The sequence below is a fragment of the Stomoxys calcitrans genome, chromosome 1 (assembly GCF_963082655.1).
Source record: "Stomoxys calcitrans chromosome 1, idStoCalc2.1, whole genome shotgun sequence".
NCBI lineage: Eukaryota > Metazoa > Arthropoda > Insecta > Diptera > Muscidae > Stomoxys > Stomoxys calcitrans.
The window spans coordinates 181,393,991-181,415,812 of record NC_081552.1 but is presented as its reverse complement, the minus strand read 5'-3'; the positions used below and the strand labels follow the sequence as shown (position 1 = coordinate 181,415,812).

The 21,822-nt window shown below is 39.9% G+C and overlaps 1 protein-coding gene across 1 annotated transcript in view; it reads left to right on the top strand.

Annotated features, from left to right (window-relative positions):
• The first annotated feature begins 411 nt into the window (after positions 1 to 411).
• The window catches only part of LOC106093651 (uncharacterized), a 367,744-nt gene continuing 346,333 nt past the window's right edge, over positions 412 to 21,822 (top strand). The window contains exon 1 of the mRNA XM_059361756.1: positions 412 to 588. The gene's annotated coding sequence lies outside the window, so the exon portion shown is untranslated. The remainder of the gene's footprint in view (positions 589 to 21,822) is intronic.

Here is a 21,822-nt window from a genome sequence, read left to right as displayed (position 1 = left end):
GCTTCTAGGGACTTAGGGAGTTAAATCGGCAGATCAGTTTATATGGGAACTACATCTAACCCTGAACCAATTATTACCATGTGTTTGCTACCGAAACTTTTGCTTAAGGTGCATATTGGGCCCGGACCAAATTTTAAAGACCAAATAAGTGTACAATAAGCATATTTGATCACCTTAAATTTATTGCTATAATTGTTGCTTCGCTTCCCATAGTTCATCCTTCAGCGTCTGTAAACTACAATCACTGTCATAAGCGTGTCAATGAACTCCCAACAAATATGTCGTTTAGACTTACTATCAGTTTTGGCATGAAATAGCAAAATTGTATAAACATTTATAGAATTGTCTATATGACTTTGTTAATTATAATGCCTTTTTTGTGCGCTTTTTTCTTGGTATATTTTCAGAGCAAATTTATATGATATTACCAAAAACGCACAATCCAACAAACAGCGCTCGACTTTCTTCTTCATCATCGTCAACAATCAACCAAAGAAGTCTGTTGTAGGCCATTATTCCCACCATCAGACATTTGACAGCCAAGCAGTGAAGAAATCCCAAAAAAAAACAACTCAACACAAAAACAAGGTGAGTGCTCTTTAGAAATATTTTTAAGACTTTCGACTCGCGTCAACACCCAATCACCCGCATCATCATCAACCGTTGCCTTGCCATATTCAGAGTCCCACAAACCCAACTCAATATAGGTGGAAGTCACTTTTGAACTTCGTCGCCAGAAATTTGAATTTTACTTACAATTGAGCAGCGGAGCAATTCGAATTTGAGATCGAAAAGTGAAGGTAAGTGGGTGTAGCGCCGCCGTCACTAGTCTGTCGTCAGTCGCTTTGTTGTAGGTAACGACAGCAGCAACAGAAAAAAATAACAAAAAAATTTAAATTCATTAAAATCTGTACAAGCAACAAAAACAATGAAATTTATAGCAGCTCAGCTCCAGCCGTAACCACTCCAAAACATAAAACCAACAACAAAATGTAACTATAACCATGGAAACGGACGGACAGGCGGGCGATTGTAACACCAAGTGGCACCACTTGAATGTGCCAACAAAAACTACAAAAAGGCGATTGGCTGAGAAAAAAGTTGTGTGCTCTGAAATTACAATTTATGAACAGGAACCATTTTAAAAGTCATTATTTTGTTGAAAGTAAGGCCTTAAAGTTGTTTTTGTTTTGTTTTTAATTCCACGGGATTTAAAGCCATTTGGAAGTGAGATGGTAATGTCATTACCTATAGCCAAGCATTTATTGAACGATTTGATCCTGGGGGAAATTTATGATGTTTTATACGACTACAATTATATGCGCTGAATATTAAGTACCTTTCACTATTGAAATGAACTGCCAAAGTCCTCGAGAACTCTGAAGTATCGAGCATTGTAATACCATAAAAGAAAAGGAAGCAACATACAGGTTAGGATACATAGATTTTGCGAGTTATCTCGAAGGCTTGTTCCGACCCATTGTGATATCGCAGTTAAAATGGGGGAAGAATAATCGAAGCAAGTAAAAACGCATTAAGTCTGGCCAGATTGAATTCAGATACGTACCACCGGCAAAAAGTCTTGCTATATATCGAACTAGCTGAACCGGACCCGCTCCGCTGCGTTGTAAGCGGAGAAGCCCCAAAACATGGTCCCACATCGTATTCTACTCCCAAATACCTTTATGTTAGCCCCATAATGCGATGGTCAGTTGGTCCCGAAAGTGGGTATCAATTTCGCGCTCTACTCCCCAATTCCTTTCATTTGAGTCCCATATTGACATGGTCGGTAAATATGTTCGATTTAGGGGTGTTTGGGGAGCGGGGTGGTCCCCCAATCACTTAGCCCTCAAAATATATCAGCATCGTTCTCTACTCTTAAATATCATTTATTTGGACTCCGTATTGCCATTGGCCTCAAAATTGGATATCAAATTCGTTTTCTAAAATCAAACAATTTTCATTTAAACCCCTTATTGCAAAAGTCAATAAATATGTCGGGTTTGGGGTATGGGCCCTTCAAACAATTGATATTGTGCTCCACTCTCTTTAAGGCGCTATTTGTTATGGTGAGCAAATACGTCCTATGTGGGGATTATAATGAGAGTGGGGTGTCCCCTAGACAGTAAGTCCCGAATGTTGATGTCAGATTCGTGGTCTACTCCCAAATACCTTTCATTTGAGGCCCATATTTCCATAGTCGGCAAACATGTCCGGTTTGGGGGATGGGTGGCCACTCAGTGACTTTGCCCCAGAAATATATATCAGATTTGTGTTTTATTCTAAAATACTTCTTATTTAAGCCCCTTATTGCAATGGTCAGCAAATATGTCCCATTTGAGTGGTATTATGGGGGTGGGTTGGCCCCATTTTTCCTGAATATTGATATCAGATTCGTGCTTTACTCCCAAAGACCTTTCATTTGAGGCAAATAGGCAATAGTCGTAAAATTGTCCGCTTCGGGGTTTTTTTTATTCGTCTTCTACACTCAAATACCTTTTATTTGAGCACCATATTGGCATAGTCAGTAAATTAGTCCTGTTTGGGGGTGTTTTAGGAAAGTGATGGTCTCTCAGGAACTTGGTCCCACATTCGTTCGGTTATCAGATTCGTATTCTACTCGCAAATATCTTTCGTTGGAGTCCCATATTGCCATGGTCGGTAAATATTGCCGATTTATGAATTTTTTGGGGGGTGGGGTGGTCCCCCAAAAACTTAGTCCGACAATTGGATATCAAATACGTTTTCTAATCGCAAATACCTTTCATTTGAGTCCAATATTATCGAGGTTGGTCAATATATGTATTTGGTAGGTTTTTGGTGGTGGAGAGGCCCCCCTAGGTACCCCATCCGAAAATTGGATACCAATTTTTTGTTTTTAGGTTATTTTAAAAGAGCACAAAATTATTCGCTAAAATCGCACCATCCATCTCCGAGATTTGGCATTTCTAAAAATTAGCGTTAGGAGGAGGGTCCGTCCCCGCTTCAGATATCAACAAATTAAGTACCCCGTTTTCACCACGGGTCCATAATTCACCATCTGTGAAAATTTCAAGAAAATCGGTTAAACCGTTTTTGAGTCTATACGGAACTACATACAAACAAACGCAAATTGATTTTCATATATAAGAAGATGTGGTCTGCTAACTGTTCTCATTGATTACGTGTATTTCTACAAGGTAAAAACCATTGTAAAACCCTACCCTGACGAGAACCATGAATCGTCTTATAAACGAACAACGCTTGCAAATTATTGAATTTCATTATAAAAATGCGTGCTCTGTTAAAAAAAAGGTCATCGCATGCTTCTTATATTGAGCGACGAAGCTCATTTTTGGGTCAATGGGTACGTAAATAAGCAGAATTGTCGATTTTGGAGTGAAGATTTGCCAGAAGCATTGAAAGAGTTACCAATGCATCTAGAATAAGTCACGCTCACTCACGACTCACGACTCACGAAATACTCACAAGATATTCACGAAACGCTCTTGAATGGACTCACAGGATCCTGAATTTAGCTCCCTTTGGGTTAAATTCGGAATTGGATCACATATACTGCACTTCGGATTTCTATATAGAAGTCCAAACTCAGAAAGGGAGGCTTCCAAGAATGGCTTTGACGCCCTTTCTGATTCCATTACAAATATTTTGGAGGATTTTCCGGGCGGTGACATCGTTGTCGCTGGGGATTTCAATGTCCACAACTCCTCCTGGCTTTTCCATTCGAGTCATACGACTCCTGAGGGCCAATACGTTGAGCTTTTCGCTGCGCATAATGGTTTGGTGCAACTAGTAAACGAACCGACACATATCGCATGTGTCCAAGGATACCAATACTCATAACCTCTTCTTGACTTCACTTCCTGAAAAGTATGAAGTTAATATTCTTGCACTCCGATCAGTGCATTGCTTCAACATCTTTTTATACCCACCACCGAAGGATGGGGGTATATTCATTTTGTCATTCCGTTTGCAACACATCAAAATATCCATTTCCGACCCTATAAAGTATATATATTCTTGATCAGCGTAAAAATCTTAGACGATCTAGACATGTCCGTCCGTCTGTCCGTCTGTCTGTTGAAATCACGCTACAGTCTTTAAAAATAGAGATATTGAGCTGAAACTTTGCACAGATTCTTTTTTTGTCCATAAGCAGATTAAGTTCGAAGATGGGACTATATCTTGATATAGCCCCCATATAGACCGATCCGCCGATTTAGGGTCTTAGGCCAATAAAAGCCACATTTATTATCCGATTTGGTTGAAATTTGGGACAGTGAGTTGTGTTAGCTCCCTCGACATCCATCGTCAATTTGGCTCAGATTGGTTCAGATTTGGATATAGTTGCCATATTGATCGATCCTCTGATTTATGCTCTTAGGCCCATAGAAGCCACATTTATTATCCGATTTTGCTGAAATTTGGGACAGTGAGTTGTGTTAGCTCCCTCGACATCCTTCGTTAATTTGGCTGAGATCGGTTCAGATTTGGATATAGCTGCCATATAGACCGATCCTCCGATTTAGGGTCTTTGGCCCATAAAAGCCACATTTATTATCCGATTTTGCCGAAATTTGGGACAGTTTGTTGTGTAAGGGCCTTTGATATCCTTCTGCAACTTGGCACAGCTAGGTTCAGATTTGGATATAGCTGCCGTATAGACCGATCTTTCGGTATAAGGTTTTGAGTCCATAAAAGGCGCATTTATTGTTCGATGTCGCCGAAATTTGGGACGGTGAGAGTTTCTGCAACTTGGCTCAAATCGGTCCAGATTTGGATATAGCTGCCATATAAACCGATATCTCGATTGAAAGTCTTAGCCCCAAAAAAGGCGCATTTATAATCCGATTTAACTGAAATTTGACACATTGATTTATGTTAGGCTTTTCGACATTCATGTTGTATATGGTTCAGATCAGTTTATTTTTAGATATAGCTACTAAAAGGACCAATATTTTGTTATATACAATTGAACAATGACATGTGCTTAATAGTATTTGGTCTAAATCGGATCATATTTCGATATAACTGCTATGGGACATAAGTTATGCAATTTTCACCGGAATTTGATGAAAGGTGGTTTACATATATAGCCGAGGTGGTGGGTATCCAAAGTTCGGCCCTGCCGAACTTAACGCCTTTTTACTGGTCTCATGCCCCAGATATTTTTTGGAACTCTTGGAGCTAAAAGGGTTCTTGAGAATCTAGACATAAATAAATTCCAGGGCCCGGATGACATATCAGCACTTGTCTTTCGCAAATGTTCTTCGACGCCTGCTCGTCTATAACGCAACCTTTTCAACGTTGTCTACCGTGCGCGAGTCTTCCCGGCGTGTTAGATGCTTGTGAATGTTCAGCCAATACCCAAGAAGGGTGAGGCGAACAACCCTGCGAATTACCGGCCAATTGCAATATGCTCCGCTCTCTCCAAGGTTATGGAGAACATGGGTATTCGCCATCTGATGAGGTATTTAGAGTCCAATGGCCTTCTTAGCGGTACACAGTACGGGTTCCGCAGAAATCGCTCTACGGGCGACCTCATGGCACTTCTGTCGGAACGTTGGAATTGCTCAATCCATCAATTTGTTGAGAATAAGGTTGTGGCTCTGGATATCTCCAATGCATTTGATAGGGTCTGGCACGGTGAACTACTACCAAAGCTTGTCGCATTTGGTGTCGGTAATGGCTCGCGTTCGATTTATTTCGAGCTTTCTCAGAGATCGCACTATTCGAGTCGTTATAGATGGGTTCTCATCCAATGAGCACAAATTGACCGCAGGTGTACCCCAGGGCTCTGGTCTACACTCTCCCAGGATTTGCTGGCCATTTCTGAGTGGGGTCGAATGAATCAAATAAATTTTAATGTACGGATGACTCAGTGCTGCCTGTTGTCACACAAAATACGATCATATATGTCTATCAACGGTTTAAATGTTGAGTAATCAGAAGTTCCTGATGTTCTGGGCATGAAAATACAAAGTGATGTCCGTTGGGCTAAACATATATTTGAAGTGTCGAAAGAAGGATTTAAGTGTTTAGGCTTCCTTAAACGGTGTAAGAATTACTTCACTCCGTCTGATCTTCTTAACATCTACACCACTTTCATAAGGCCGAAAATGGAGTACAACTCACATGTATGGGCAGGAGCTTCAAAATCATCCCTGTAGCTACTGGACCGTGTACAGAGGAAAGCGATGGTGTTACTCTATTACCTCCCTTGATCATCGTCGCTAAGTGGGTGGTTTGGCGCTGTTCTATCCGTACTTTCATGGTGTGTGTACGTCTGATATTCGTCTTCATGATGTAAGGATGTATGTCAGTGATACCAGACATTCCAGAAATTCACACCCGTTTGTTATTGATTGGCCAGCGAACCGCACAATGCATTATAAAGAGAATTCTTATTTCACCTGAACCGTTCGTATGTGGAAACGACTTCCGGCTAATATTTTTCCCACCCACTTTGCCATCCAAGGATTTAAGACAAATGTCAATAAGCACTACATCCTTTTCCCCCTTCCAATTCCTAATTTCCTCTCGCCAACGCAATGCACTGCATTCATAGCGGACATCCTCTGCGTGTTGGCTGTTAGAGAGAAAACAATAAAAAGCGTGCTAAGTTCGGCAAGGCCGAATCTTATATACCCTCCACCAGGAGGGAAAGATTTGCTCTGCTATTAGAGTGATATCAAGATATGATCCGGTTTAGACCACAATTAAATTATATGTTGGAGACCTCTGTAAAACGTCAGCCATTTCGAATAAGATTTGCGCCCTTTGGGGGCTCAAAAAGTAAAATAGAGAGATCGATTTATATGGGAGCTGTATCGGGCTATAGACCGATTCAGACCATAATAAACACGTATGTTGATGGTCATAAGAGGATCCGTCGTACATAATTTCAGGCAAATCGGATAAGATATGCGCTCTCTAGAGGCCCAAGAAGTCAAGACCCAAGATCGGTTTATATGGCAGTTACATCAGTTTATGGAAAATTTCATTCAGGCAAATCGGATAATAATTGCGACCTCTAGAGGCTCAAGAAGTCAAGATCCCAGATCGGTTTATATGGCAGCTATATCAGGTTATGGACCGATTTGAACCATACTTGGCACAGTTATTAGATATCACAACAAAATACTTCGTGCTAAAATTCATTCCAATCGGATAAGAATTGCGCACTCTAGAGGCTCAAGAAGTCAAGACCCAAGAACGGTTTATATGACAGCTATACCAGGTAATGGACCGAATTGAACCATACCTAGCACAGTTGTTAGAAGTGATACTAAAACACTATGTACAAGTCTAATCGGATGAGAATTGCGCCCTCTAGAGGCTCAAGAAGTCAAGACGCAAGATCGGTTTATATGGCAGCTATATCAGGTTATAGACTGATTTGAACCACATTTGGCACAGTTATTGGATATCTTAACAAAACACGTCGTGCAAAATTTCATTCCAATCGGATAAGAATAGCGCGCTCTAGAGGCTCAAGAATTCAAGACCCAAGATCGGTTTATATGGCAGCTATATCAGGTTATGGACCGATGTGAACAATACTTGGCACAGTTGTTGGATATCATAACAAAACACGTCGTGCAAAATTTCAAAATTCCAATCGGATAAGAATTGCGCACTCTAGAGGCTCAAGAAGTCAAGACCCAAGATCGGTTTATATGGCAGCTATATCAAACTATGGACCGATATGGCCCATTTACAATACAAACCGACCTACACTAATAAGAAGTATTTGTGCAAAATTTCAAGCGGCTAGCTTTACTCCTTCGGAAGTTAGCGTGCTTTCGACAGACAGACGGACGGACGGATGGACAGACGGACGGACATGGCTAGATCGATATAAAATGTCGCGACGATCGAGAATATATATACTTTTATTACAAACAGAATGACGAAATTAGTATACCCCCCATCATATGGTGGAGGGTATAAAAATAAATGGGATTGAAGAGGCTCAGAAGTGAAAAGTGGGCGATATACATATATGGCAGCTATATCTAAATCTGGACCGATTTATATAAAATTCGCCAGTAATGTCGAGAGTCAAGAGAAAATTCTTCCTACCAAATCGGTTAACAAATAACCACATTACTGCAATATTAGTCCAAATCGGACGAACATATATATGCAATAATATCCAAATCTGAACCGATTTGTTCCAATTTCAAATGGCTTTGTCTCTACGTCAAAAAAAAATTTATATGCCAAATTTGAAGACGGTCGGATCAAAATTGCTATATATACTTAATAGGGTTGGAAATTGATATTTCGATGTGTTGCAAACGGAATGACAAAATGAATATACCCCCAACCTATGGTGGTGGGTATAATAAAATAAGTAAATAAATGGTTATGCAGGGTTGATACATTTTATACATTAGTATTCGTACTTTTAAATGATGTATACTTTAAGACGCATAGAAAAACATTATTGTCGGCTTCATGGAAAAATATTTGTTTAGCCATGACCATTTCTCGTGAGTGGTTTGTGAGTCTTGATTTTGTCGGAAGTCGTGCGTGAGTAAACATGTTTGTCTCGTAAGCGCAAGTGAATGTGAGTCGACATAAAAAAGTCGTGAGTGAGCGTGCGTGTGTAACATTTTTATACCCACCACCGTAGGATAGGGGGTATATTCATTTAGTCATTCCGTTTGCAACACATAGAAATTTTCGACCCTATAAAGTATATATATTTCGGATCGTCGTAAAATTCTAAGACGATTTGTCCGTGTGTCTGTCCGTCTGTTGTAATCACTCTAGAGGCCTCAAAAATTGAGATATTGAGCTGAAATTTGGACAGATACGTCTTTTTGTTGCACGCTTCTTAAGTTCTTGAACGGGCCAAATCGGACCATATTTGGATATAGCTGCTATATAGACCGTTTTTCCGATAAGAGCCTAATGCCCATAACAACTTTATTTTTCGTCCAATTTTGCTGTAATGTGAAACAGTGAGTAGTTTAAGGCTTTCCAACAACTGACCCAAATATAGTTCAGATCGGACTATATTTAGATATAGCTATCATATAGACCGATCTCCCGATAAAGGGTCTGAAGCCCATAAAAGCGCTATTTATTACCCGATTTCGTTGAAATTTGAAACAGTGGGTAGTTTAAGGTCTCCCGACGTTCGTTCCAAATATGGTTTGTATCAGACAATATTTAGATATAGCTTCCATACAGAGCGATCCGCGATAAAGGGTCTGAAGCCCACAAAATATTATATGATATTAATAATAATTATTTTTATTTTTTTATTCGATTTCGTTGAAACTTGAAATACAAAATTCAACGGTGACTTATATTTATTACACCACTCAATGTCCGTGCCGAATTTGGGTGCATTAGTTATCCAATTATCCAATTTTTACCAGATTGTGGCGAAAGGGGGTTTACATATACACCCAAGGTGGTGGGTATCCAAAGTTCGGCCCGGCAGAACTTAATGCCTTTTTACTTGTTTTGCCTTTTTTTGGACATTTCTTATATGTATATCTTAACTTCATTTAAAACTAATCCTTAATCCTAATTCTTTAACGATAATTCTTACAACTCTGTTTTAATACCCTCATAGACTATAGAATGGAGGCATACTTATTTCGATGTTCCGTTTGTAAGACCGCGAAAAATTCTTCAAAGGCCCCTAAAGTATATATGAATACTCTTGATCGTCAAGACATTTTGAGTCCATCTCGCCATATCCGTCAGTCTGTCTGTCAGCTATATCGGCCCATGTTTTGATATAGCTGCCATATAATCTAATCTCTCAATAAGACTTCTTAATCTTCTAGAGCGCGCAATTCTTTTCCAATTTGACAGAATTTTTTCACATATAGTTTTGGTATGACTTCCAACAATTGTGCCAAGTATAGTCTAAATCCTGATGAGACTAGCTAGCTCATCATTAGACAACTAGCTTCTAGAGGGCGCAATTCTTATTCAATTTGAATGAAATTTTTCACTTATAGTTTTGATATGAACCTCGCCAAGGATGGTCAAAATTAGTCCATGTTTTTATATAGCTTTCCGAACTCCCGATTTGACTTCTCGACTTTCTAGGGGGCCCATTCCTTTCCCAATTTGGCTGAAGTTTGCAGGTAGCGTTTTGTTATGACTTGGAACAACTGTGATGTGAAGTATGGTCTAAATAGGTTCATAACCTGATAAAGGGTGATTTTTTTGAGGTTAGGATTTTCATGCATTAGTATTTGACAGATCACGTGGGATTTCAGACATGGTGTCAAAGAGAAAGATGCTCAGTATGCTTTGACATTTCATCATGAATAGACTTACTAACGAGCAACGCTTGCAAATCATTGAATTTTATTACCAAAATCAGTGTTCGGTTCGAAATGTGTTCATTCATCGTAACGTTGCGTCCAACAGCATCTTTGAAAAAATACGGTCCAATGATTCCACCAGCGTACAAACCACACCAAACAGTGCATTTTTCGGGATGCATGGGCAGTTCTTGAACGGCTTCTGGTTGCTCTTCACTCCAAATGCGGCAATTTTGCTTATTTACGTAGCCATTCAACCAGAAATGAGCCTCATCGCTGAACGGTGAATGAACACATTTCGAACCGAACACTGATTTTGGTAATAAAATTCAATGATTTGCAAGCGTTGCTCGTTAGTAAGTCTATTCATGATGAAATGTCAAAGCATACTGAGCATCTTTCTCTTTGACACCATGTCTGAAATCCCACGTGATCTGTCAAATACTAATGCATGAAAATCCTAACCTCAAAAAAATCACCCTTTATAACTGCCATATAAACCGACCCCCCAATTTGAGCCTCTGGACATCTACCAGCCATGACATGTACGGTCCATATCGGTATATAACTGGACATAGTTCTTTTATATTTGAAAACGTCATTCAAAGACCCTGTCACCTGCGAAGCATGGTGAAGGGTAGTTAAGATTCGCCCCAGCCAAATTTGACGCGCTTATACTTGTTGTTAGTCAAGACTATTTTATTTGTTGATTTACAAGAGCTTTTAATTTAAACCCTGTGTCAATGTTTCACCTTTCATTAATACTTTGTCTGTTATTGCTCTACTATATGACGGGATTTATAACTTCGGCTCAATGCCTTTTACAAATAATATCATACAATTTCATTGTTCATTGATTTAATTTTTTACACGACAAAAAATGCACATCCTCGTTTGCAAATGATGAAATTTACTCGTTGATGAAATTAAGCATTGTGATTTAAACGAAGTAAAAGCGTGTTAAGTTCTGTTGGGCCGAATCTTATATGCCCTCCACCATGAATCGTATTTGTCAAGTTCTTTGAGCGGTTTCTCTCTACAGGCAGAAACTAAACAAGAATAATGGTTGATATTTTAGATTTTTTGTATACTACCGAAAGTGGCTTAGGTATAAGTCCGTGCAAGACAGAAGTAGTTCTTTTCAGCAGGAGATACAAGTTGCCTGCAGTGGAGCCTGTCTCCTTGGGTGGAGAGAATGTTGCATTTACAGAAAGCGCAAAATTTGGGGGTTTAGACCGCGGGTCATGCATTGGGTATATATTACAGTTGTCAGACCTATAATGCTATATGGTGTTGTGGTCTGGTGGACGGCGCTTCAAAAGTCCACCTACTGCTCAATACTTAACCGGATCCAAAGGATGACTTGTTTGTGCATCACAGCCGCACTGAGGACGACACCATCTGATGCACAGAATTTAATGCTACATCTAATGCCTCTGGACATTGTGGCTACCCAAATTGCAGCGACTACTGCCGTGAGGTTAAGGGAGCCTTTTCATTGGTCATGTGGCTGCTACGGACACTGTGTTAACCTTGATACAATATTCGATGTGCCAGGCAGTGTGGATTACACCCTCCCTGAGCCGCTTTTTGATAAAAATTCCTGATAGAAGCGATTGGAACTACGATATTCCTGGTAACATAAGATACATCGTGGTTCATACGTCGCCTATATTCTCCATTGACGCAAACTGGTCCATATATTTTACGAAGAATTTTTCTCTCAAACACTCCAAGCACTGCATCATTCGCTTTCACAAGTAGCAATGCCTCAGAACCATATAACAACACGGGTAGTATCAGTGTCTTGCAATGCGTAATCTTCGTCAGTCGAGAGGTGGCATTATTTCTAAACTGCTTACTAAGTCCAAAGTAGCATCTGTATGCCAGTATTATTCTTCGCTTTATCTCAAAACTGGTTTCATTCGTTTCGGTTACGGCGGTGCCGAGGTAGATAAAGTTAGTGAGTATCTCAAAGTTGTGGTTCCCAACTTTCTCCATTTTCTTTATATGCTCGGTTGAACAAGGCGTTTTGGGAGTTGAAACCATCCATTTCGTCTTATCTCCATTTACTGCCAAACCCATTTTCACTGACTCTCTTTCGATTCTTTCAAAGGCTGCAGTTACTACTTCCGGCGACCGAGCTATGATGTCGAAATCGTCGGCATAGGCGAGAAGCATGTGTTCTCTTGTGATTAGTGTGCCATGTCGATTCACTTCTGCATCTCGTATAATCTTCTCCAGCAGGATATTAAAGAGATCACACGAGAGGCTGTCTCCTTGTCTGAAACCTCGTTTGGTATTAAATGGTTCGGAGAGATTCTTTCCTATTCTTACTGAGGAAAGCGTATCAGTAAGTGTCATCCTGCAGAGTCTAATTAATTTTGCAGGGATACCAAACTCAGACATGGCTTGAAATACCTTTGAACGTAAAAGCCTTTGAAAGCGGCTTTGTATTCAACAAAGAGATGGTAGCTGTTGATTTGTCCTTCTCGGGTCTTTCCAGGATTTGGCGCAGTGTGAATATTTAGTCCAGGGTGGATTTACCAGGTCTAAAGCCGCATTGATGGGGCCCAATTATCTCATTACTCATTATTTTGTATTCGATGGGGAGGAGACTTATTCCTTTGTAGTTGGCACATTCTGTCTTATCTCCTTTTTTGCGTTCCAGATTGCACAGATAAGCTGATGCATACGCCTTATCAGCGTGTCGCCTCCGGTCTTAAATAGTTCATCGGATAATTCGTCGGCTCCTGCTGCCTTGTTATTCTTTAGTCGGGTCACTGCTACTTGGATCTCATTCTGGCTAGGAGGTAAAAATTCAATACCATCATCATTGATTGGTTCTGCGGTATCCCCTTCGCTGCCAACGTCGGACACTAGCAGTTGGGTAAAATGTTCATTCCATATCCTCAGCATGCTATCTGTGTCAGTTACCAGAATTCCTTCTTTGCCTCTGCAGGAGGATGTACCTGCACCAAAGCCGTCGGTTTGATGTTTAATTATTTGGTAGAATTTCCGGACTTCATTCTGGCTCCAGTACATCTCAATTCGCTCGCACTCACGTCTTTCCATTTCCTTTTTCTTTTTACGGATTAGACGCTTCTCCTCTCTCCTTTTCTTCCCCTGCGTTGCTACTGATTGCAGGGTTGTTCTATATGCCGCATTCTTGGCTTCAGTGGCATTTTGACACTCTTGGTCGTACCATGGGTTTCTAGGAGGAGGCTTCCGGCACCCAATTGCGGATTACGCGGCATTTTCCATGGAGTGGGCAATAGTTTGCCACAGCGCCATTATATCATCGGAACAAGAAGTGCTTTCATCAAGCAGTTGGTTCAGTTGAGTGGAGTATGCCGCGGGTGCGAACCTTTGCTGCAACAAGGTAATGATCCGAATCTATATTCGCTCCACGGATCGATCGTACATCTAACACGCTAGATGAATGCCTTCCATCTATCACAACGTGATCAATTTGGTGCTTCGTGTTTTGATCGGGTGACAGCCATGTGACTTTGTGAATATTTTTATGTTGAAATCTGGTTCTACTAACTGCCATGTTTTTTGTCGCTGCGAAAACTATCAGCTTCTTGTATTCTGTCGGGCCATCGCACAAAAAAGGCCGATGTTGGAGAATGTGGATTTTATGCGGATTGTGGTAAGCCTCTCATTCACTGGAGTTAAGCTGGAGACAAGGTGTTTCAGTCTCCGACTAACCACAAATCCACAGGTAATTTCACGTCTCGTGTTATGACAGCTATAGTATAGTTCGTCACCGTTTGGCGTTGTAGTGACGCCATTCACAGTCCATCGTACTTCCTGTAAGGCGGTAATATCTGCCTTGTACTTCTCTAATACATCCGCCAGCGCGTATACTGCACCTTCTCTATAAAGAGTGCCGACGTTCCAGGTGCAGATCCGCAAATCATGGACCTTTTTTCGTTTGGGTGGGTCGTCAACATTGGGGGTTCGTTTTACCTATTCCTTTGTTTCTCATAGTAGTTCTCATAATTTTCCGGGGGCGGGTTACTGGCCCAGCGCCCCAACCGCATGGGTTTTGTGGGATTGCACATGTATCCCTCGTTGTGGCGAGCCGCGTGTTCCAAGATCCGACGCTCGCCCCCAGCCGCCCCTAACCAGAGAACAGACGCTGATGTTGGCCATTGGTTATTTGAAGTCGCCAATAACTCGCCTTGTCATCTCGACTATCATTGGCACTCAGTACTCAATTAAGAGCCAGTGCCACCTGACTCCTCACTGAGACTCTCCTCTAGAAAATCGCTGACTGCCCGCGGCCTCATCTACAGCTACTCCATATAAAAACGGAGCTTTCCACCATCCGCAAGCTGTGGACGCGCCCGCGCAGTGATATCTCACATAATAAAAAAGTCAGAATTTCAATCAACAGTAGTGTGAAATCTATTTTATAATATACTTGTACAACTTGGAGCTTGACACAAGCGACTACCCGTAAAGTCCAAGTTTTCATGAATCGCTGCCTACGACAAATACTTCGAATATTCTGACCAAATCGTATTTCAAATGAGGAATTGCAAATAATAACTAATACATCCCCCATCGATGCGGAAATCCGAATAAGAAAATGGACTTGGTTGCGTTATTACCTAAGCCGACCGCGCGATGATATAGCGTGAAATGTCCTTGACTAGAACGCTCAATTACAGTGAGGGAGGGGACGCCCAAAAAACATATGGATCCGCTGTACGAAAAAAGAGTTGGAAACAACTCATATATCGTGGAACCAAGCCAAGACTTTGGCCAACGATAGAGCTCGATGAAGAGAGCTTGTTGATGCCCTATGTCCACACTCAACAGTTTACTATTGGCCATATTTTACTGTAATATATTTAATATACTCCAATTGTAAATAAAGGACAATCTTTCGAAGTGTTACAAACTGATTGATTATTTTAGTATACTCTCATCCTATGGTAGGTTGTATGAAAATTAATTAATTTGTTTAATGATTTAAATAATTATTTTAGGAACTCTGGGAAAATGAGTTTAAGTTGTATGCTGTTTTTTAACGGTGGAACTTTTTTGAATACAATCGAAATCACAAACGGACAGTTTCAAGTAGAAATTACCATACAGGAAAGTTTTCATTTTATCAAACGTTAAAATGGTAGAGGCTTCAAAAATGATCTTGCAATTACAGTAATAGTAAGGTGATACATTTTGAATATAATACTTTAGGCAACTATTCATACGCTCTAATGGCTTCAAATCTAAACCCAACCCCAAACCTCGAATATTGACCAAAAATTCCAAGGAGTAAATAAATGTTCTAAGTCAATTTAAGAATGTTCGTAAGGACGTAAACTTTCGAAGGAATGTAACTGGCAACTAAAAATTTTGCATATGGAATTTTGTCTAAACTAAACCATGTTTAAAAAAAGTAAGGAAAAGCAAAAGTCGGGTGGGGCCGATTATATAGTACCCCACACCACCGAGAATACGTACTACTTGCAAAACATGGAACATATGCTGAAATCTAGTAAGACTTTTATTTTGCATACTTATTGAAGTATTGAATAGAACCACAGCCTTAAAAGGCCATGCCGGATGAAAGATATATATGAGAACTATATCTAAATTGGAGCAGATTTATTGAAATTTTGCACACGTATTGGGACGTTACATAAAATATCTCATGTTAACTTGGACAAAACTGTGGCTTCTACAGTCTTAAGAGGCCTTATCGGATATAAGGTATATATGGAAGCTTTATTTAAATCAGATCCTATTTTAATGAAATTTAACCCACGTATTAGGACGTCCAATAAAACATCTCATGCAAAATCGGATCAAAACTGTGGCTTCTACAGCTTTAAAAGCCATATCGGATGAAAGATATGTATGGGAGCTATATCTAAATTTGCACCGATTTTGTTGAAAATCAATAGCTTTCGTCCCTGGACCAAAAAAAAAAAAAATTAACACAACTCACAGTCCCAAATTTCGGCGACATCTGAAAATAATTGCGCCTTTTATGGGCCCACAACCTTAAATCAAGAAATCGGTCTATATGGCAGCTATATCCATATCTGAACCGATCTGGGCCAAATTATAGAAGGATATCGACTGGTCTAACAACTCACAATTTCAGCGATATCGGATAGTAAATGTGGTTTTTATGAGCCTAAGCCCTTAAATCGGCGGATCGGTCTATATGAGGGCTTTATCAAGATATAGTCCGACCTGAATCAAATTTAGGTTGGATGTCGGGAGGCCTAAATTAACTCACTATTTCAAATTTCAGCGAAATCTGGTAATTAACAAAGCTGTTATGGATTTCAGGCGCTTTATCGGCAGATCGGTATATATGGCCGCTATATCTGAATATAGTCTGATCTGAATCATATTTAATTCGGATGTCAGGAAGTTTGAAACAAGTCACTGATTTAAATTTCAGCGAACTCGAGTAATAAATGCAGCTTTTATGGTCTTCAGACTCTCAATCGGCAGATCGGTATATATCGCAACTATATCTGGATATGGTCCGATTTGTCCCGTTTAAGAACTTTACCTGCGTGCAGCAAAAGGACGTGCCTGTGCCAAATTTCAGCTCCATATCTCAAGGCTACGATTGCGCATAGGTTATCATGTCCGCCTATGACTCCCCTTACTAATACTGGCAACATTTGAGAAGTATCCTGTCATTTAAAAACTTCTCTAGCAAGTGGTGTCGACTTTCGGACTCGGCATCAAAAAGGTGGCCCCTTATCATTGAGCTTGAACTTCAATGGGACTGCACTCATTAATATGAGAGAAGAATCCCCTGTTCCAAAGTGTAATGTTCATGGGAAATTTAGTAGTAATAGTATTTCAACTTTTGGTGTCTAAAGCGTGATTACAACAGATGGGCGGACAGATACACGAACATCGTTAAATCATCTTAGAATTTTACGACAATCCGAAATACATATACTTTGTAGGGTCAAAAATGAATATTTCCTATGGTGGTGGGTATAAAAATGAACTTAGTTGAGGGGCACCTGGTACTGCAAGTACAAAATGTCTGCCAAATCAACCAAAAATTTAAGCTTCTTGGGGACATAAAAAGCTAATCAGGACCGATTTGGACCTGCTTTGGCACGTAACGAATGTCGTAACAGAACACTATGTGCAAGATTTCAACCAAATTAGATAACAATTGCGGCTTCCAGGGTCTTATGTTGTCAAATCGGGAGGTAGGTTTATGTGGGAGATATATCAGGATAAATACCGATTTAGGCCTTATTTAGCAAAGTTGCCATAATACAATACAATGTGCATAATATCATCGAAAATCGCATAGCAATTGCGGCTTCCAGGGGCTCAAGATGTCAAATCGGGAAATCGATTTATGTGGAAACTATATCAAGTTTTAGACCGATGTTGCTGCTTCGTGGGGGCTTAAGATCACAAATCGAGATATAGGTTTAAGTGGGATCTATATCAGGATATTGACCGATTTGAACCGTACTTGACACGTTTGTTGGAGTTCGTTGCAGAACGCGGCGTGCCTGACTTTCAGGATCTTGAGAACTAAAATCGGGAAATCGGTTTATATCGGAGCTATATCGGGTTGTACATCTATTTGGACCATTTTTACAACGGATGTTGTTTTTGAAATAAACACTACTTGCAAAATTGCGGCTTCAAAGGTCTACTGAATATCAAGTCAAGTCGAAGGACCAGTTTATACGGCAGCTTTAACGAAATCTGAACCGATATGGCTCATTTGCAACTCCAAACGATCTACATTAACAGGAAGTATCCGTGCAAAATTTCAAGCGAATATCTGTTTACGTTTCCGCTCGTGATTTCCACAGACGGACGAACATATCCTAATCGACTTGGAATATCAAGACGAGAAAAAATATATATACCTTATAAGCTCACTGGTAAATACTTCGAGGTGTTGCAAACCGAGTGACTAGATTAGTAAAACCTCCATCCTATGGTGGATGCGTATTAAAATGCATTAAGCTCTCCCTATATTCAATCGACAACCTCCCACATATACTCTGCGCAAGCTTTGTAAACATAATACTAACTTTAAGGTCATTTATTACATTCAACTCTCCAAGGTTTCTTAATGCCATTCTTTGTGAGCTCATAATTCAGCATATTGTGATGTCTTTTTGTGGTGTTCAAGTTGAGCATGTGATCTCTTCACAGGAAAACAAAGAAACCTATTGCCAAACAATGGAAATCTAAAACTCTCCCACATCAACCACCAGCACCTCATCACACTACCCTAACGTCTCACTACCCCAAAGTTATCAACTCAAGGCAGTGCCAAGCCATTCCACCTCCACACTCAATCTTTAAGACTCAAACGAAATCTCAGACTAATAAAAAACCTCATTTTCAATCCCAACCGTTGAAAATTGAACAAAAGGAACCACCACAAACGCCGCGTCTAGGCCAAGACAAATACCAGATGGTTGGATGTTTGTCAGCCACTAAAAAAACTCGAAGCGTGCTGAAATGATCTCTTTTCTTGTGATCGCTTTTCTGAAAAACTTCCAACTTCAATTTCAATGGTTATTTAATTTAATTAAATAACAACAACAATAATAGTACATCGAAAATGTCGAGGTAACAGTAACTGGACGAAATTTAATGTTAGCGGAAAAGCGACATTAGCGACACCAATCGCAGAGTATCGAACAACTCGCTCAAAAACACTGGGTTATGACCAACAACAAAAGCCGTTTAAACTGTTCACATAAATTGGGCTAGCTCAAGGGTCCGTTAACAACTTTGGTTTGCTTTTTCAATGTGAGCGAAAGAGCCCACCACCATAATATAGTCATTCCGTTCGTAACACATACAAATATTGATCTGAGACCCCATAATGTAAATCTATTCTACATCTCCGTCCGCCGGTATATCAGTCTGTGGAAAGCACGACAGCGGTCCAACGAATAAAGCAATCTGCTTGAAGTTTTACCAATAAGCCATATATTTGGGTACTACCCAGCAAAAATAAAAAGTAAGAGGGTGCTAAGTTCGGCCGGGCCGAATCTTATATACCCTCCACCATGATCGCATTTGTCGAGTTGCGCGGTATCTCTTTTTAGGCAAACAAAGAATATTGAATATGAACTGTTATGCTATTGGAGCTATATCAAGTTATAGTCCGATTCGGACCATAAATGAATTGAATGCTGAACATTGTAGAAATCATTGTGTAATATTTCAGTTCATTCGGATAAGAATTGCGCCTTGTAGGGGCTCAGGAAGCACCATAGGATGGGGGTATACTAATCTAGTCATTCCGTGTGTAACACCTCGAAAAATTCGGCACCATGAAGTATATATATTCTTGGTCGTTTCGACGCTCTGAGTAGATCTAGCCATGTCTGTTCGTCCGTCTGTCGAAGTGACGATAGCGGTCGAACGCGTAAAGCTTGTCGCTTGAAATTTTGCACAGATACTTAATATTGACTTAGGTCATTGAGGATTGCAAATGGGCCATATCGGTTCAGATTAAGATACAGCTTCCATATAAACCAATCTCACGACTTGACTTCTTGAGTTCCTGAAAGCCGTAATTTTTGTCCTATTTGGCTAAAATTTTGCATATAGTGTTCTGTTATGACTTCTAACAACAGTGTCAACAGTCCAACTAGGTTTATAACCTGATAGCTCCCATATGAACCGATCACCTGATTTGACTTCTTGAGCCCATACAAACCGTAATTTATAACCGATTTGGCTCAAATTTTGCACATAGTGTTTTGCTATGACTTTTAACAACTCTGCATATTACGGTCCAAACCGGTCTATAACATGAAATAGCTCTTTTATAAAACGATCTCCCGATTTGTCTTCTTTAGTCCTTACAAGCCGCAATTTTTGTCGGATTAGGATGAAATTTTTCATGCGCTGTTCTATTACGACTTCCAACAACTGTGCCAAATACGGTCCCAGTCATTCTATAACCTGATATAGCTGCCATGTAAATCGGTCTCTCCATCATCCTTGTTCGATTCCTGGAAGCTTTAATTTTTGCTGTTTTGACAGAAGTTTGATATGTAGAATAAAATTATGCTCTTCAACTAAATTTATTTTGCATACATTTTTTGCAGAATCCATGGTGGTGGGTTCCTAAGATTCGGCCCGGCCGCTTTTACTTGTTTCTGATTTTCTCGCCTGTATTCGAACCCAGGTTTTCAGCGTCATAGGCGGACATGCTAACATCTGCGCTACGGTGGCCTCCAAAAGTACGGTTCTAAATTGATCATTGGCTGAAATTTTGCACGGTTTTGTACGGTCCAAATTTGATGTTTACATTGAAGAAAAATGTTGACAAAATTTGCTTTAAAAATCGCAATTTTAATAAAATTTCTGTTGAAATCACAATATATTCGAGGACAGTTTTTAATCAGATTGTAGATTCTATATAAACCGATCTCATCTCTTCATATATGTTTTCATTCACTAGGACCTGAGTTATATAGTTTTCGCTGATGGATTTCATTATAGAACGAACCACTTAGAGTAAAAACACTGCATTGGCCATGTATAGAAATAGAAATGATTCTCATATGAGGTCTTCGAAACAAAAATGTCTGCCCCTTATTTTGGCTCACTTAATCCATATTTGCTGTTTGTTGGTATTTATCTCATCGACAGCTTATGGCTCTCCATCTCCCCCTACTTGTCGACATGGGATTCAAGCGCAGTTGCTGTGTCATATTTGGATTGAGGCTGTTCGTGATGCTGTTATTGGTGTTTGTTGGAGGCAGCACACAAGTGAAAGGAAGTTGACCTTTAAAACAGTTTTAAAAATGCATTTAAATAAATTTCAATTTGGCGTAAGAGACAAAAATCTTTTAAAGTGAAACATGAAACACTAAACACAGAAAAAAAATTTAAATGTGGGGAGGTGGTATTAACGGCAATGGTACAACCAAACCAAAACCTCATAACACCTGTGGCCATGGTATGAGTATCAGTTTGAGAGATTCGAATGTTGCTCTTTGTATGCCTGTATGGGTGATAAATTAAACTGTGTTTCTGATATACTAGTACATGTACTGAACGAAGATACAAAAAACAAGTAAAAACGTTCCAAGCTCGGTCGGATCAAATCTTGGGTACCCACCACCATGGATTCCACTGAAAATGTACACCTATTAACTGAGTTTGTATTTAAATGCTGGTCTCAAGAAGTTATATCGGGATATCGGTACTTAGGGTGGCCTATACCACCTATTGACCGATTCGAATAAAACTTGGCATTGATGTTGCAAGTCATAAGATAGGCTTTTTGGGTCAAATCTAAATTGGATGAAAATTGAGGCTTCTAAGGGCACAATAAGTCAAATCCGGGGATCGGTTTATGGGGATCTATATCTGTTTATAGACCGATTCATACTGAGCTGAGTTGTTGGAAGTCATAATAGAACGATACGTGCAAAATTTCAGCCAAATCGGACAAAAATTGGGGCTTGTAAGGACTTAATAAGTCAAATCGGGAGATCGGGGGATCAGTTCATATGTG